The following is a 17,438-nucleotide window of genomic DNA, read 5'->3' on the forward strand; positions in this document are numbered from 1 at the left end:
CCATGAATTGTTGACTTATACAGATTACAGTTTTAAGTGACTAGACACTATGTACATAAACAATGGGTTTGTGATAGGGCAAAACTTCTTTTTTTCATTTCTTTATTATTATTATTTTTTAACAATTTATTGGGGCTCATACAAATCTTATCACAGTTCATACATATACATACATCAATTGTATAAAGCACATCTGTACAGTCTTTGCCCTAATCATTATTTTCCTCTTTTCTTCTTTTACATTTTATTAGGGACTCATACAACTCTTACCACAATCCATACATATACATACATCAATTGTATAAAGCATATCCATACATTCCCTGCCCCAATCATTCTCAAGGCATTTGCTCTCCACTTAAGCCCCTTGCATCAGGTCCTCTTTTTTTACCCCTCCCTCCCCATTCCCCCCTCCCTCATGTGCCCTTGGTAATTTATACATCGTTATTTTGTCATATCTTGCCCTATCCAGAGTCTCCCTTCCCCCCTTCTCTGCTGTCCCTCTCCCAGGGAAGAGGTCACATGTGGATCCTCATTCTTAATATAGAAAAATATGCACTCTGAAGAATTAGAAATGACTTAACTAAATGTGAAGGGTCTCAAATGGATCAGAATGAAAGAAAAAATATTTGAAAAGAGACTCAAATGTGAATACATGAGAGGACAGGAAGGACACATAAAGTATATTTAAGACATACAAAAATTGCGGGATTTCCCTGATGTGTAAAATATGAAGATGATACCATTTCTTGCCTGGGAAGTCCCCTCACAGATGTCCTTTACCTATTTTTGTCACACATATCCCACAGAATTCAATCTTCAACAGCCAGAGGTTTTTTAAAATCATTTTATTGGGGGCTCATAACAATTCTTATCACAATCCATACATATATCCATTGTGTCAAGCACATATGTACATTTGTTGCCATCATCATTCTCAAAACACACTTTACTAAATTTAGGAAATAAAAATCTATCTGCAGTTTGCTAAGAATATTTTCTATCATAAAGGAGTACTCTCTTCTATTGAGTTGGTCATATGGCTTCTCCTCTTGTTTCCACTGATGTGGTGAATTCCAATGAATGATTTTTGAAACTTGAATTAATCTTTCATTCATGGAATAAATTCTACTGAGTCATGTTGTGTTATCTATTTTATATATTACCATTTATATATTTAAACTTAGTCATTCTGAGAGGTGATGGAAAATACAGTAAGTGGCTGAAGCAAGTTGCATTAGAACGAAGACAATTGGGGAATTGCAAAATCAGAAAAGGCCTTAGTGACTTGAGAGGCAGAAGAAACAGTGGAAATAAAGGCTATCACCTTGCTATTGAAATTGTTGGGAAATGCAGAGTTTCTCAGAAGGTACAAGGCTACGTAAAGGAAAATGTTGATCAATTGAGATAATATAAGTGGGAGGAACATATTCCAAAAGAGAAGTCTGATTTTCTTGTTAATAGGATAATATGGAAATAGTCTAGTGGGTCCAAAGCAAGACCCCGGCACTTGTCTTTGAGTGATTTCTGACTCCTGCTAGTCCAGAGTAAGGTTATGACAAATGCATCGTTCTGATTATTAGTAAGCGTTCCTCCAACCCCGATGCCACGTTCTTCATGGGATTCAGCTTCTTTGAAGATTTTCTAAGTATACATATGAAACAAGCATGGTGGGAGGACAAAACCCTGACACACACCTGTCCTGATTTTAAACCATGCAGTATTCCCTTGTTCTCTTTGCACAACAGCCTCTTGTTCCTGACACAAGTTCCACACGAGCACAATGAAGTATTATGGCATTCCCATTCTTCTCCAGCTTACTTCTGACCCATAAACTTGACCCAGGTTGGATTTATCCACTTCTATAACTGTATGATCCAATTCTTGATATGAATATATTTCCATATACAGACACAGACCAACGTTAAACGTGACCCTTTACTAATTGATGCTATTATTTGCCATTGACTCGCAAGTTGCCATTGTGTCAACTCTGACACTTGGTGACCCCCACATCTCTTAGAGAATGATGACTTGTATGGTTTTCAATGACTCATTGGCAAGGGGACCTACCGGGCCTTCCTTAGAAGGCACCTCTGGGTGATCACGATCCTCCAACAAAGTGTGTTAAGAGTTTGCACCACCCAGCGACTCCACGGGACATACTGTCAGCAGGAAAAAGAACTGCAAGGAGTGGAAAGACAAGAAAGTATGGGCTGGTTCGTAAGAATCTCTTCCGACATCTACTTCCTGCTCATTGCTTTTAAACTATAATCGTGAACGATAAATATCCCTTTCCTGCGTTTTCCCTCGATTTCACTTGATGAGTAAGTATTAAGTGGTTGAATATATTGGGGGGAAATACAGACAAAAAAAAGATTGACTATGTATATATATTTTAAATGGCCTAGAATATTTCAATGACTTACTCAATTTACATTTTTATAAAATTTTAAGGATTTTTCTTTTTACTGTTCTACTAGACAATGAATGGACAATAGGCCCATTCCCACATTCTCTGGATCTGAGGCTCCCTTTATAGTAAGAGAGCAATTCTTCTTCTGTAAGGGATATTAAAATACCCTCTCTGAGGAACTGGCCAGCAGAGGAACTCACTGAGCAGAGAGAAAGGAGAAAGCAAGTGTGTAAGAAGAGGAGGGCAGCTCAAAGACACATGGAGGAGAACGTCAACAGAGACCCAAGGAGCCTCCAGTTTGAAAGGCCTGTTGAATTTCAACCCCCGCCCCCAAACTCTATTTCAGTCTCAGAGTAAATTATTTTATTTTACATCGGTGGACATGGATTTCCTTTCACTTAAAAACAGGAGTCCTAGCCATCGTGAGCATGTTCTGGAAATTACTAACCTGGTTGCTCTGTGTTCCTGCTTGGGTCCTTCAATGCTCGGCTTTGTTTGCAGCATCCTTGCCTAAGGAGCCTTCCTTCTAGGCTTCACTCCAAAGCACTATGATTTTCACCTTGGAGATGGTATCTTCAGAAAGAACCTACTGACTGCATGGATTCATTAATGTATATAGACCTCAGGCTCAGAGCCTTAGAAATCTGCCAGATCCTCTTCTCTCATCTCGGGTCTGCCCCCTGCCCTGCCACTTTACAATGGTAGAAAAACTGCTAGTTGATATATAATGTTTTGAAATGTTAACATGGTAACTTCATGTAGCTGATGGGTCTCCTGAAAAGCAGAATTATGTATGCCCATCTGTGCTAACAGTTCCAGTCTTTTAAGATGAACGATGTCCTCCAAGCCAGCAGGGTGCATCCCTCATGACAAAACCGTGTAGAAGTTGCCAGGCTTAGCTCTGGGCTGCTAACCAGAAAGTTAGTAGTTCAAACCCACACAGAGATTCTCTGGGAGAAAATATTTGACTAGCTGTTCCTGTAAATATTAGCACCTGTGCGTCTCCATTCTGTCCTTTGAGTCCTTAAGAGGACTGATTCAATAGAAGCCAACAACAGCAATGCCAATTATTCTCTTCCTTGTTATTCAATGTTTTCCTATTTCTGAAGCCCTGGTGGCTGCATAGTGGTTTTGAATTGGGGTGCTAACCTCAAGGAATGCAGTTTGAACCCACCAGCCACTCAGCAGAAGAAAGACGAAGCTTTCTACTCCTCAAAGCGTTACGGCCCCAGAATCCTCCAGGGGTGGTCCTCCCAGGCAGCGTGGCTCTGCAAAGGAATGGACTCCAGCGACGTGAGTCTAGAGTCGAAGTTTCGCTCTTGCATGAGAGTCAGGAAGCTGACCCCGAGGACTACATCAGCAGGTCCACTCATTCGCCGACTGCCACGTGAGTTCAAGCCATGGGAAGTATTGGCAGAAGAGTGGAAGACAGGAAGAGTGACATCAGGATATTCCCTCTCTACTCCAGAGAGGAGCTGCATTCCTCCGTGACGACAATTCCTCAGGGCAGCCTCCTAAATAGAACTGGCTCCTACTGGGTCTTGGGATCTAATTTCTCTTCTGGATCTTTCATCCCTAAATGGGGTAATAGCTTCTCACTCTTGCTGGTTGATAATTGGCTTAATATTACCTCTTTTCTCTCCTATCCCCGCCCCATTTATCTGTAAGTCCTATGTTAAAAGTTCTTTCATCTTAGCCATTTGATAGGCATTTTTAAATGCCAGATCCCTGACTAATACAATAGCTAATCATCTTGGGAATTAAAAAAATAGTATAATCACAAAAGGCAAGTGACCACTTAAAGTATGTAACCTAAGACTTTGTCTGCTGAACCAATGAAACACATGTAGTTGTTTGCTCCAGATCTGAGTCAGACATGTTGGTTGGGAATTAATTAAAAACTCACAGAGCCCTAAAGTCAGATGTCCCTTGTTATGTCCTGGGTACCTCAGAGAAATGAAAACAAAATTCACACAAACGTCTGCACATTCATGTTTCAGAACCTATATGCATTGCATGACATAAATCTGGTACATGAGACCGATTTAAGGTGCTGAAGAACAAGCATGCTACTCTGAGGACTGAAGTATGTCTGCCTCTCCCCACAGTATTTTCAATCACCTCCTCTGCATGTAAAGTTGGGCATTGAATAAGGAAAACAGAAGAAACATCCATAAACTTAAACTGTGGTGTTAGTGACTAATATTAAACACACCATGGACTGCCAGAAGAACAAATAATTCTGTCTTGGAAGAAGTAGAGCCAGAACATTCCTTAGAGGCAAGAGGGGCGAGACTTCATTTTGGCCAAGTCGTCAGGAGAGACCAGTCCCGGAGGAGGACATCCTGCTGGGTCAAGTAGAAGGGCAGCCGGACGAGGAAGGACCCGCCAGAGATGGACTCAAACAGTTGCTGCAACAATAGGTCAAGCAGCCGGACCACCGTGCGGGTGGCGCGGGGCTCGGTGGTGGTCCCTCTGTTGTGCATTGGGTCCCCATAGGTGGGACTGACCTGGAGGCGCCTGACAGCGGCATTCCCCTGGTTGCTCCACCTGGAAACAAACACGCTCTCCTCAGGTGAGGAGTGGATAGAGAAGCGTGGTCAGTTGGCACAGTGGGATACAATTTAGGAGGAACAAAGTCCTGATGCACTCAACACTATGGATAAGGCTCAAATGAAGTACTGCACGGGAAAGGGAGACACCAAGGGCTTCCTATTTTATGATGTCATTTGTATGACATTCTGGAAAAGTCAAAACTCTGGCAAATCCACTCCCAGAGCCTGGGCCTGGCGTGGAAAGGAATAATCAAGGGGGATAGAGTGATTTCTGATGTGAGGGAGCAGTTTCGTGTCTTGATTTTCCCAATGTTCAGACAGTTGTATGTATTCGTCTAAACGCGAAGAAACACCCTAGTATAAAAAAGAATAAAATATGTACTTCAGTAAAGATGAAAAGTAATGCCCAGCTGCATTTCTCAATTATGAATGCAAAGGTGTGGGCGTGGAAATAAAGAACTGATACACCTAAATTCTAAAGTATATCTATATATATATATACTCAGATGGCACTGTAGAAGACAATATTTTTATTCCCACATAAAAGCCCCACCCTTGATGGAGCACTGTACCTCATGACCCTGTAGCATTAACCTTGGCCATAGCTCTGTCTCTATCCTCCTTGCCCTCTCTTCCTGCCTCCCTCCCTCTCCCCACTCCTCTTTCTCTCCTTCTCCAACATTGGGAGCAAATAACCAGGCCTGCCTTCCAAGGCATTTACGAGTGGATCCGTAATTGACTCCTTAGCTGTCTGTAGCTTCCAGAGACTCCTTTACAGCCTGCAAGCATGTTATGTGCCTCCAGTCCATTTAGATGGATGTCAACGCCCCGGGACAAAGCTGTCCTTAAAGGGTTCATATCTTGTAACCTTTGGGGAGCAGATTCCCAGGTCTTTCCTCCTGCAGACTCACTGGTGGGTCGGTGGATTTAAACTGCTGACTTTTCTTTGGTTGGTGGCCCAGAGGTGAGTCATTTTACCACTAGGCTCCTACGGCACCACTCTGTGTCACCGCGCACATGTCTGCTCTATTGTAGGACGTAGCATGTGTATTAACTTAATCCCTCTGAAACCTGCAAGGGATCACCAGCTTATTTCAGAGCAACAACGATCAGCTTTTTACTAGCTAAGCGCCATTTGGATTTCTTTTCCATAATAGCCCCCTTCAATCCAAAGTATCCCCCCTTCAATAAACTTACCGTCTGCTCAAATCTTAAATAATAAACAAAAGCAACGACGATCTGTCTTATGTTTAAATTTCCTGTGCTTGTATCCGTTTCAAGCACATGGTCAAAAAAAGAAGAAAAATGCTTGTGGAAGAAAGAAGGGCAGAAACACTGAGAAGAAGAGAAACAGAGGCATCTACTGATATTCAAAGGAACAGCCCTACCTGTAGCTCGATTCTTGAATAAACATATAATACACACACTCTAGTTACTGTTGCTTTTTATTGTTTCATATGGCTCTAAAAGCATCCACTTAATCTGTTTTGAATTCGATCTCCTTTTCAGATCACTATGTACAGCTGTAGAAAGAATCCAAAGTTAATAAGTAGTTTATTAGTGCTTTAAGTGAATGTTTTCTACAGAATAAAGTCTAGCAGTCATTGAAATTATTCTCATTATTTGAGTCTCATTTGATCCTTACCTTGGGAAGCAGGCAATCTGAGAGAAGAAGCGTCGAGTGTCAGTGTTGCTGGAGGAACCTAGGAAGGTCTCAGTGCCGGGGCCGGAGGAACAAGGACTGAACTGGACTGGGCCAGCTCTAGAGATCTTCCTCTCAGCCATGGCAGTATTGCAACATGATCAAGGTTGGACGTTGCTTCGGCTGCTGACACGTGGATTTGGGAGTCGCTGGGTGGTGTAAACAGTTAGTGCCCTTGTCTGCTGGAGGGGGAGAGAAAAAAAGGAAAATGAACTGATTCCAGGAACCCAAGCAGAAGGCGAACTTTGAGAATGATGAGGGCAACGAATGTATAAGGGTGCTTTACTCAATTGATGTATGTATAGATTGTGATAAGAGTTGTATGAACCCCAATAAAATGATTTATTTTAAAAAAAACTTGGAATTTTTAATCCACCTGAGGGGTCTCAGTAGAAAGGCCTGGCAATCCACTTCAGAAAAATCAAACAGCATAAACCATATGGAATATAGTTATATCTGACACCCCTGGGGGCAAAATTGACTCAGCAGTAATTGCAGCTCCGTGTTTACGTATTAAAACAATTCAGAGTTCCAAAAGTCAGGCTTTTCATACATTAAGTTTGTACCTCCTTCCTTCTTTTAAAGCCAGCAATTTTAGATGCATATATCAGAAAGTTGTTTTTATCAGATAATTAATTCTGGTTATTACTCTATTCAGAAGCATGCAAATGTTTTGTCTTGTTTTTATGCTATACAATAGATGTCTTTTTCTTTGTGTATATAAAAAAACTTTCCATAATGCATATTTTATGATGTGTGGGTAGTGATGGTAATTGTTTTCTGCTATATAATTATCTAAATATATAAGGTTTTCATCTTACACAATAAATATATATATACTAGACTTTTAAAATTCAACTTCTTTACATATATACATACATACACACCTGTATGCATATTGCACACACATAATATGCATCGATGTATATTTTTATCTGGTTGATTGAGATGAACTAATGGACTAAGTGGTCTAGAAAATAAAACTGTGCCATAATTGTGTTCTTGATGGTATTCTGTAGTCTCTCCCATACTGTGCTGCCTGCTTATACACAGGCTAGCCTCTGTGGAACTATCAAAGCCAAACACAAAATGCCAGATATTCCTATATTCTGTTTCATTTGGGATTTACAGGGCTAATTCTTAGAAAGAGACCATTATTCAGTATGGCAAGTCAAAAGTGTGTCAGGCTGAGGTGGCTACAGAAACAAATCCAGTGACACTCATATATGTGTAAGAAAGTACTTTGCATCAAGAAGCAATTATTTATCAGCCCAGTATAATTCAATTATACAAGGCCCATGCCCGTCCATAAGTCCCTCTTCAGACTCATGCTATCATATGCAATGATGCAGAATGCAGGAATATCACAGGCTGGTGAGTACAAAGTTGTGTGGATTCAAGGTCTGTGGAAACATTGCAGGGTGTCCAGCAATCAAGAAGGTGGAGAGAGAGAGAGAGAAAAACAGAGAGAGAGAGAGAGAGAGAGAGAGAGAGGTTTCCTGGGCCCACCTTATGCAAAGGCCATGCCTACAAGGAAGTATAATCAGGCTGTGACCTGATTGACAGATTGGATACCATCTCAACACTTTTATAGATCTTCAAGTTGACATGAAATTGTGTAACTACCACAGACTACCCCTTGTCAACCTGACACCTTTACACAATCTGTTAGCCAAACATAATTTTTAATCAAAAACAGTAATAATATTATATTTGTACCTAACAGGATAAAACTATAATGCATACAACTGAAAATTTGTCAGCCCATTTAAACATAATACTCTATAAGTGAACAAAACAAAAATATACTGTGCATAACAATTGGTATTATGTGAACACATAGACCTGAATCCTATAATCCCATTAACATCTTCCCCCATCCATGAAAATTTGTAAGCCAGTGACTTCATGCCTTCATCTCCCCCAATTTTGAGTATCCAATTTCTATACTGCCAATTTCTATCAACCCAGTACTCTGAGAAGACAAGCATGTTCTTTGATGTGAAGAATCTTAAGTTAGAACATTGTGAGTCTGCATCCATAAGCAAAGTCAACTCAGGACAGGACATCCATAAAGTCAGCAGCAATATGCACAAATTCACAGGCTCAGCAATCTCATTTTCATCTGGTTGTGTTCTGGTGAACTCAATGTGATCTGCCTTACTTAGCCTCATCAGGCTGCCCACCGGCCACCTTACCTTTCACCATGCATGCCTTCACAATTTCTGAACAACCTTCGCCTCCTGGGCCTATGTCGTGCTACAGTCTCAAATTCTGCACAACTCTTTAAAATTCAGACTAGCCAATCTGCTCTCATCTCTTCTCTAGTCCCTGTGAACCAGGGCCATGGTGTCAGTGGCCAGACTCAACCTGTCTCCCTCTTGCTGTTTCTCCCCCTTCTGCTCAAAAGGTGCAACCAAGTGATCACCAGGCAATCTTTGCAGGCTGGCTCCCTTTAATGCTTAGTCCCAGACAGGAGAGTTCTTTCATCCTTCCAGAATTTCTCATCTTCCGGAGCAAACCACTAGTTCAAAATTCAAAAATCCAAGCCAAAGTGGCCTTCCCCCACACCACCCCCCACTTTAGCCTGCCAAGAGCTCTAGTGGCAAGTCTTTCCAAATGTAAATGCCCTGAGCATGCAAGGCATTGGAGGGGGCTTAGCTTTTCTAAGCATTCTTTGTAGATATTTCTTACACCCATTTAACAGAACCCATTTAATGGCTGAAGTCAATGGGCCTAGAAATTCTTTCTATTCAGACTTCGCAAGAATAATTTCTATCACACATTATATCAATAGCAATAATTAGAAGAAATCAATATAATCCTAATATAGCCATATCCTAAACACAATTCTTAAAATAGTCCAATTAAATCCTTTCTTACATAAAATATTCCTATTCATATGCAGTATGGCCTAAGGCGTCTGGCTGCATTAGCCAGGGCTGGGCCTTTGGTCAATCTTTTTGACTAAGAAGCATGCCCTCAGAAATATTCAGGTTTGTTTGCCCCCTGAGCTCATAACATTCATCACATTCGTTTGCTACCATTTCAGATAGGAATAAACAAAGATAACTTCTAAGAATTAAAACTTTCACTTCCCATGCCCTTTACAGAAAACAATCCTGTAAACCAAATGAACAAAGCTGAACTCCAGCTAGTCAAAAAAAAAAAAAAACTGAAATAAGGTAGAGGTCATACAAGCCTCCTCTCTCTATCTTCATGATTTGTTTCGCTGGTACCCCACTCCCCAGGTCCGATAATATGTTAGGTAGGATTGAGGAGAGAAACAAATCCAATGACACTCATATATATGTAAGAAAGAGCTTTCTATCAAGAAGTAATTAGATAGCAAGAAAACATCCCAGCTCAGCCCAACTTAAGACCATAAGTCTGATACTAGTCCACAAGTCCATCTTCAGACTCACACAGTCACAAGCAATGATGCAGAATGCAGGAGTCTCACAGCTCAGTGATTGCAAAGTTGTGTGAACCCAAGATCTGTGGGAATGTGGCAGGGCGCCAGCAGATCTCAGGGCCAGGAAGCAGGAAGGGGAAGGCAGAGAGAGAGGATGTTCCCTGGGCTCTCCTTATGAGAAGGACATGCCACAAGGGGGCACCACCAGGCTGTGACCTGATGGACAGGTTGGATACCACCTCAACACTTGTACATATTTTCACAATGACCTCAAATTATATAACTACCACAGTAAATAATTTGGGGATGTATGGTTCCTGTTAAAGTAACTGAAATTTCTATTCTGAGTTACCCCCTTTTTTCCAATCCTTTTATTGTGAGTTTTTTCAGATATCCTAACATTCCATAGTTCCATCACCTCAAGCAGTATTGTACAATGGCTACCACAATCAATTTCAAAACATTTTATTCCTTATTGAACTCCTTGATATCAAATTCTCTTTAACTCCTCCCACCCTCACACTATCCCTTAGGAATACTTTTTAAAAAGTTTTTTGCCATCCCTTATAAATCCAATATATCCATTCACATACAATTCTGTTGCTCAATTCCATTGAGTGGGGTTATACAGTCATCAATGTTATCAGCTCCCTATTCTCCACTTCTCCCCCTTCTCTTCCCAAACCCACAGGGAACCATTACTCCTGTTACTGTTTCTGAAGGGTTATCTATCTTAACTTTCATGTATCAAATGTTCTTAAATATACCTACACAAATGAACCTATACAAATCTCACATGATTAATGAGGTAAAATAAATAAAAACCATAATAGTAAGGGGAGGAAATATTAAAGAAGTAAAGGATAGCTATGTGGTTCATCAGTGTTACTCTGCACTCTGTATTTATCATCCCTTCCATGCTGCCCTTCTGAGAGGGACTGTCCAATTATGTTAAAGATGGGTTTTGGGTATTCACTACATCCACACACCTTCACACTGATTTGTTTGCTTGTTTTTGAACTTCTGATACTTTTTCCCATCAACACCTCATGATCACACAGGCTGGTGTGCTTCTTCAATGCAGGATTTCTTGCTTCCCAGCTAGATGGCTGCTTGTTTAGCCAGAAACCTTTAAGACACCAGATGCTATATCTTTTAATAGCTTTCTTCAACCACATGTCCTATGTACCCATTTTGTCTTTGTGTCAGGAAGGTAAGTATCATACAATGCCACATTATTCAAATAAACCATTCTTGTACTGAGAAAAGATTTAAGTAGAGGTCCAAAATCCATTTCATTTACATTTATATACATACATTAACACTTACATATTTACATATATATACACACATACTATTTTTTTCTTCTTTCTCTTTATTCCCCCCACCCCACCTGCTCCACCCTCATGTTTAACCATCATTCACCTCTCACTAATTCCTCTCAGATACAATTTGATTGATCAAGCACAACCAGAAAATCCACCCTCCTTGTCATCAATTTTAGAACCCTTACTAGTCTCCTGTTCTTGTTCTTATTGGCTCACCGTTCACTGCCCACCCCACCCCCCACCACTCCCATGAACCCCAGGAACCAAATGTCCAGTCATTGTCTCTGCAAGACTGCCTACCCTGCCTATCTTGTATAGATAAACACCAATAAAAAAGGAAAAACAAATAACATGCAGATAGGCACCAGTCTAATCCAGTCTAGCAGGGATCCTGACATAGAGCAGATGAATACCTATCTGTTAAATAGTGAGAAGATCCTGTACCCACTTCTTGCAGGGTTACAAGTCCTGCTCACCTGATACACACTCCCTTTTCGTCTTTAGCATTTTGTCCAAAAGGCAAGCATCCTAAAAATCCCCATTGATGTCCCTGTAGTCAGGAATGGAACAGTCTAGTGCCCTACTCCCCCCACCACACCCCACACACATTACACCTTTAGACTTTCAGTGTCAACTCCTTGTAAGTTACCACCAACAAGTTTAGATGGGGTGCCAAGGGCTGCCCCACAACTCAGAAGTCTACAATCGGATGCCTTGGGGACTTTGTGGCTTTGTGCCCATCACTAGTCTGTTGCAATTCCCTCTTGATTTGCCCCTGTGTGCGCAGGTCAGACTGGTAGTTCTCCCTAAACTGTCTCTTCAGTGCTGTCCTCTGCAGAGGACATCGTGTCTTGGGTGGAGGCTGGTCCTGCAGTCATCTATGGGAACAAGCTTCTCTGAGCAGGATCATTGCCCTCAGATATTGGCACACTCGAACCAGGTCTACTCTGATGCTCTCTTTCTTGTGGAGATATAAACAATATCCTCCCTTTGGGCGGGTTAGTGCCCAGGCCCCTTATTGCCATCGTTTTTCTCCCCCCACCCCTTAGTAGGCTTTAAAGCAGCAGTACTCAACCTGTGGGTTGCGACCCCTTTGGGGATCGAATGACCCTTTCACAGGGGTTATCCGATTTATAATAGTAGCAAAATCACAGTTATGAAGTAGCAACCAAAAAATCTTATGGTTGGGGGGCGGTCACCACAACATGAGGAACTGTATTAAAGAGTTTTGGCATTAGGAAGTTTGAGAACCACTGTCTTAAAGGCATATGAGAGGAGGGAAAAGACGCCTTTCAGCACAGATACTGTCTGCAGCTGTTTTTGAGTACCTATGAATCTTTGGGTTTGCTCTGGCTCCTGCCAGAATCTCTGGTCCTCAGCAGAGAATATTGTGCGTTCTGTGCGTTTTCCCTTATGCCTGTTCTTCTGTTTGAATTTACCTCAGTGGACCCATGTTCTTTTGACCTTTTGTGGCTGGCTAACTTCACTCACCAAATGTCCTCCAGCTCTTTCCACCAGCTGAGTGCTCCATTGTTTCTTCACTATTTTTTGAGTTAGCTTTTTTGGAACAATGTAACTAAAAATCCATAAATGTTATAGAAAGTTGGGAGGGAGAGAAACTTGATGTGAAAAAAAGAAGTTGCTGTATTAAATTCCACTTCTGAATTTCAGCATTCTCTTCTTTCCTCTCAAATCAATAATTGCACACAATTGTCCACTTGTTGTTGCTCTAGGTGCCATCAAGTTAGTTCTGACCCATCACAACCCAACGTACAAAAGAACCGTCCTGGGCCATCCTCACAACTGTTCTTACATCTGAGCCATTGATGCAGCCATTGTGTCAGTCTGTCTGTGGAAGATCTTCCTCTTTGGCATTGCACTACTACGTTACGAAGCAAGATGTCCTTCTCCAGGACCTGATCTCTCCTGATAAAATGCCCAAAGTATGTAACACAAAGTCTTGCTCTCCATTCCTCTCAGGCTGTGCTTCTTTCAAGACAAAGTTATTATCAGTCCATAAAGCACCATAACTCAAATGCATGTTTTTCTACAGTCTCCTTTTTTTTTCAGTATCTAACCGTCACGTGCATATGGCGGCAAATGAAAACACCATGGCTTGCTTGGGTCAGGGGCACCTCATTCCACAGAGTAGCTCCTTGCTTTTCATATTAGGAGGAGCTATTGCATACTAATTCAAAAGAAGGGCTCGTTTTCAGACTGGTAAGTAACTACTCAAAGTACCTAGGAGCCAGTGCTCTGGAGCCTCTTTCCTCTCCTCCCTGCCTGCTTTCTAAAATGACCAGACCACAGCAACTTCATGTGCGTCAGAGCGAAACTGTGCTCCGTAGCATTTTCAGTGCTGTTTGATTGCTTGTTTTTTCCCCCAGAAGTAGGTTGACCGGCATTTCTGCTGAGGCATCCTTGGTGAACTTGAAGCATCAGCCTTGCTGTTAGCAGCCAAGTCGTCTAACTCTATGCACCGCCCAGGAGCACCCTTTCAGCAACAATATCTAAAATTTCATCATCCACCAATGTTGACCACTTAGGGATTGTGCCAGATAAAGAAAATCAAGTCCTTGTATTTTATTTGTATTTATGAGCAGACTCCCAATAACCAAGAAGGGTTATTCATTCTTTTTTAACTTGCAGAAGAACTACAACAGCTGTTTTTATAATAACAGAAAAAGCTGAAGGTTAGGTGGCAGGTCTGAGAATCGCAGATGAACAATATCTTGCAGACACTGAATATTTCAGCCCATTGTCAAAGGAATGTGCTATTTATGATTTCCGTTGGGGCCATTAATCACTTTGCAAGCTATGTGACTGGATCGCATGTTGTTCTACAAAATTCACTTGTTCTGAAAGACATTTAATGGCTCTTGAAATCAACTTCAAAGAGAACACTGTGCTCAAATTATAAAATTATTTTTCCTTCAACTGTACAAAGCACACGCATACACACAATAAACCACTCCCATCCAGTTATGTGCACTCACAGGGACCCATACAGAGTCCTATATTTCTCCCTCCGAGCAGCTGATGAGCTTGAGCCACTGACTCTTCACTTGGCCACCTCGCCCTCACCCAGCATTGGCACCAGGGTTCCTTATATAAATCACCCCAAACTCACTGCCTTCCGGTCCATGCCCCCTGATAGAAACCCTACAGGGCAGAGCAGAACTGCGCCTGTGGGTTTCCAAGGCTGTGAATCTGTCTGGGAGCAAAAGCCTCCTCTTTTTCCCACAGGGGAGTTGATGGGTTTGAACTGCAGATAACAGCTCACCTCATAGTCAGTCCATTACGCCACCAGGGGTCCTTTTATAAAAATGATAGTAGTGCCCAGTAACTAAATTAAGTATGTGCTAAACCAGAGTAGTGCGATCAAATGGAATCTGTTAGAAGAGCAATCACATGTTTTGTACTCAAAGTGAATTTGATGGTATTTTGAAGAAAACATTCCATTTTTGTAAAGGGGTCAAATAGAAACGCGTGATTTGGGAGGTGTTCGTTATATAGGGTCACTAGGAGTCAGAATTACTATTTTGGTTGTATCGCTCATCTAGGTCTTAGACTTCCCCCCTTTGTTTTAGAGGGATATGGCTAAGATGTATGCAGAGGCACTGACCCAGGGAGGAAAGGACTCTCGCCATTTTCCATGCTTTTCCTTGGGCCTTGAAGAATGAGACTAAACACAGGGTGTATTTTGGCTTCTGGCAGACTAGCCACTTTGGGAGTAAGAGCAGCGAGTAAATCTGATCTGAAAACTGACCACAGCAACTTCTCAATGACATTTACAGACAGAGACAGATGTTAACTTGTAATAAATTTGAGAGCCTAAGTCCAGCCTGAGCACTGTGAACCAAATCTGAACTTTCCATTTCTGCTCTCTCCTTTCAACCTCAGCATTTAAGTGTTTAGTGTAATTCAGCCTGGTGAGCTAGTACAGTTTTGTTTTCAATTCAGATGGGTTGAAATACTGCCACATCATGTTTGTTGAGATATAATTAAAAAGCCATGCAATTTGCCTGCTGAAAGTCGACAAGTCGATGTTTTTTAGTGTAGTCACAGTGGTGCAGCCATTACCACAAATTAATTTTACAATATTTTTATCATCCCCCCAAAAAGAAACTTCATACCCATTAGGAATCACTCCATTAGCTCATACCACAGCCCTCGGCAACCACTAATCAGTTTTTTGTCTCTAGAGCTTTGTCTATGTTCACCGTTTCATATGAATATAATCATATAAATACATGGTCCTTAGTGGCAGAGTTCTTTCACCTAGCTTAGCAATTTGAGGGATATTTCAACTCTCAAAGCAGCCTCTTTATAATATGTAATTATTTTACATTTCTGGCAGAAATATGAAACAATTCCAATTTTTCCATATCCCTTCCAACACTTGTTATTGTTTATATTTTTACTATAGTCAGTCTGACTTAACCACCTGTCTCTGAGTCGGTGACAACTCATAGAAATTTTCTTAATGAGTGTAAAGTGGCATGTCTTATGGTTCTGATTTGCATTTCTCTAATGAAAAGGACTCTGAGTGGCACCGTGGGTTAGCTGCTGAGCTGCTAACCTCAACGTCAGTAGTTCAAGCCTACCATTTGCTCTACATGTGATGGGTAAGGCTTTCTGCCCTTGAAACAATTTACAGCCTTAGAAGCACTTGATAAGCTTGCTGTGACTTGTTGAAAAGATTATCTTTCTCCCTATGCATTTTTTAACATCCTTCATCATGAAGATAAGGCTTTTGGATGCTCAATTATCTACCATTGTTCTAAATGCCTATCCTTATACCAGTACCACACCAAGAGTGAGTCATAAAATGTGTTTTATTTTCTCACCATGGTTTGCATTTCTGGGTCCCTTGCATTTTCATATCAATTTAGGATCATTTTGCTATTTTATTCAAAAATGGAAATTTGGATTTTGATCAAGATTATGTTTAATTTCTATACCAACTTTTCCAATTCAACATACTAAAATTTTCATTGTAATTTAGTAATTCTTCCTGCATATAAACATAGGATCAATTCCTTTAGACCTTCCTTCAATTTTTTAAATAATGTTTTGTAATCTACTTAGTATTATTCTTACTCTTTTTGTAAATTTATCTTTTTGTATTCTTTTTGTTGCTATTGTAAATTGAATTGTTTTCTTAATTTCAATTTCAGATTGCACATCCTGATGTTGCTAGTGTGGAGAAACACAGTTGCTTTGGGTGTATTAAAGATCTGCTGGTCTTATTAGTCCCGTTGTTGTTGTTAGGGGCCGTCAAATTGATTCGACTCATAGCGACCCTGTACACAAAGAAAAACACATCGCAAGGTCCTACACGTACTCGCCTTTGTTCCTGTACCTGAGCCCATTGTTGCAGCCCCGGGGCCAACCCATCTCATTGAGGGCCTTCCTTGTGGTCACCACCCGTCCACTTTACCAAGCACGATGTCTTTCTCAGGGACTGCTCTCACCTGCCTATATGTCTGAAATATGTAAGATGAAGTCCTACTGTCCTTGCTTCTAAGGAGCACGCTGGCCGTACTTAATCCTACTGCTTTTTAAATTAATTGCTTGGGACTTAATATACAATATCATGCCACATACAGAGAAAAGCACTTTTTCTTCTCATTTCTGATGTAGATATTTTCATTTCTTTACCAGCCTAATGGACCAGCTAGGAAAAATGCAAATTGGGATACTATTTAACAAGAAATCTCTGTGGAAACCAAAAGATAACAGGCAAAACACCTAAGTATTTTTGAAATTTCTGGAGCCGGCATCACCAGAAAATAGTAAACAACTACTCACCTAGCACCAAGCTACCTCAATCTCGCGACTCACTGCATGGTGGGTCCTGTGCTGAGCTGTTAACTCAGGTGAGCAGTGTGAAGCCATCTTTCCTTGTGGAAGAAAGATGCGATTTGAAGCTTCAGAAACTCACAGGGCAGTTCTACTCTGTCGTGTAGGGTCCTTATGAGTCAGACTCAATTGGATGGCATGAATTGGGTGTTGACTT

General features: G+C 41.1%; 1 long non-coding RNA gene across 1 annotated transcript in view; it reads right to left on the reverse strand.

The window, feature by feature from the left end:
* Positions 1-864: 864 nt before the first annotated feature.
* LOC142437302 (uncharacterized) overlaps positions 865-17,438 on the reverse strand; it is a 30,737-nt gene continuing 14,163 nt past the window's right edge. The window contains exons 2-3 of the long non-coding RNA XR_012782193.1: positions 6,617-6,852; positions 865-5,325 (exon numbers count right to left, since the gene is read on the reverse strand). This is a non-coding gene — a long non-coding RNA (uncharacterized LOC142437302). The remainder of the gene's footprint in view (positions 5,326-6,616; positions 6,853-17,438) is intronic.

This window comes from Tenrec ecaudatus, chromosome 1, assembly GCF_050624435.1.
Source record: "Tenrec ecaudatus isolate mTenEca1 chromosome 1, mTenEca1.hap1, whole genome shotgun sequence".
Taxonomy (NCBI): Eukaryota; Metazoa; Chordata; class Mammalia; order Afrosoricida; family Tenrecidae; genus Tenrec; species Tenrec ecaudatus.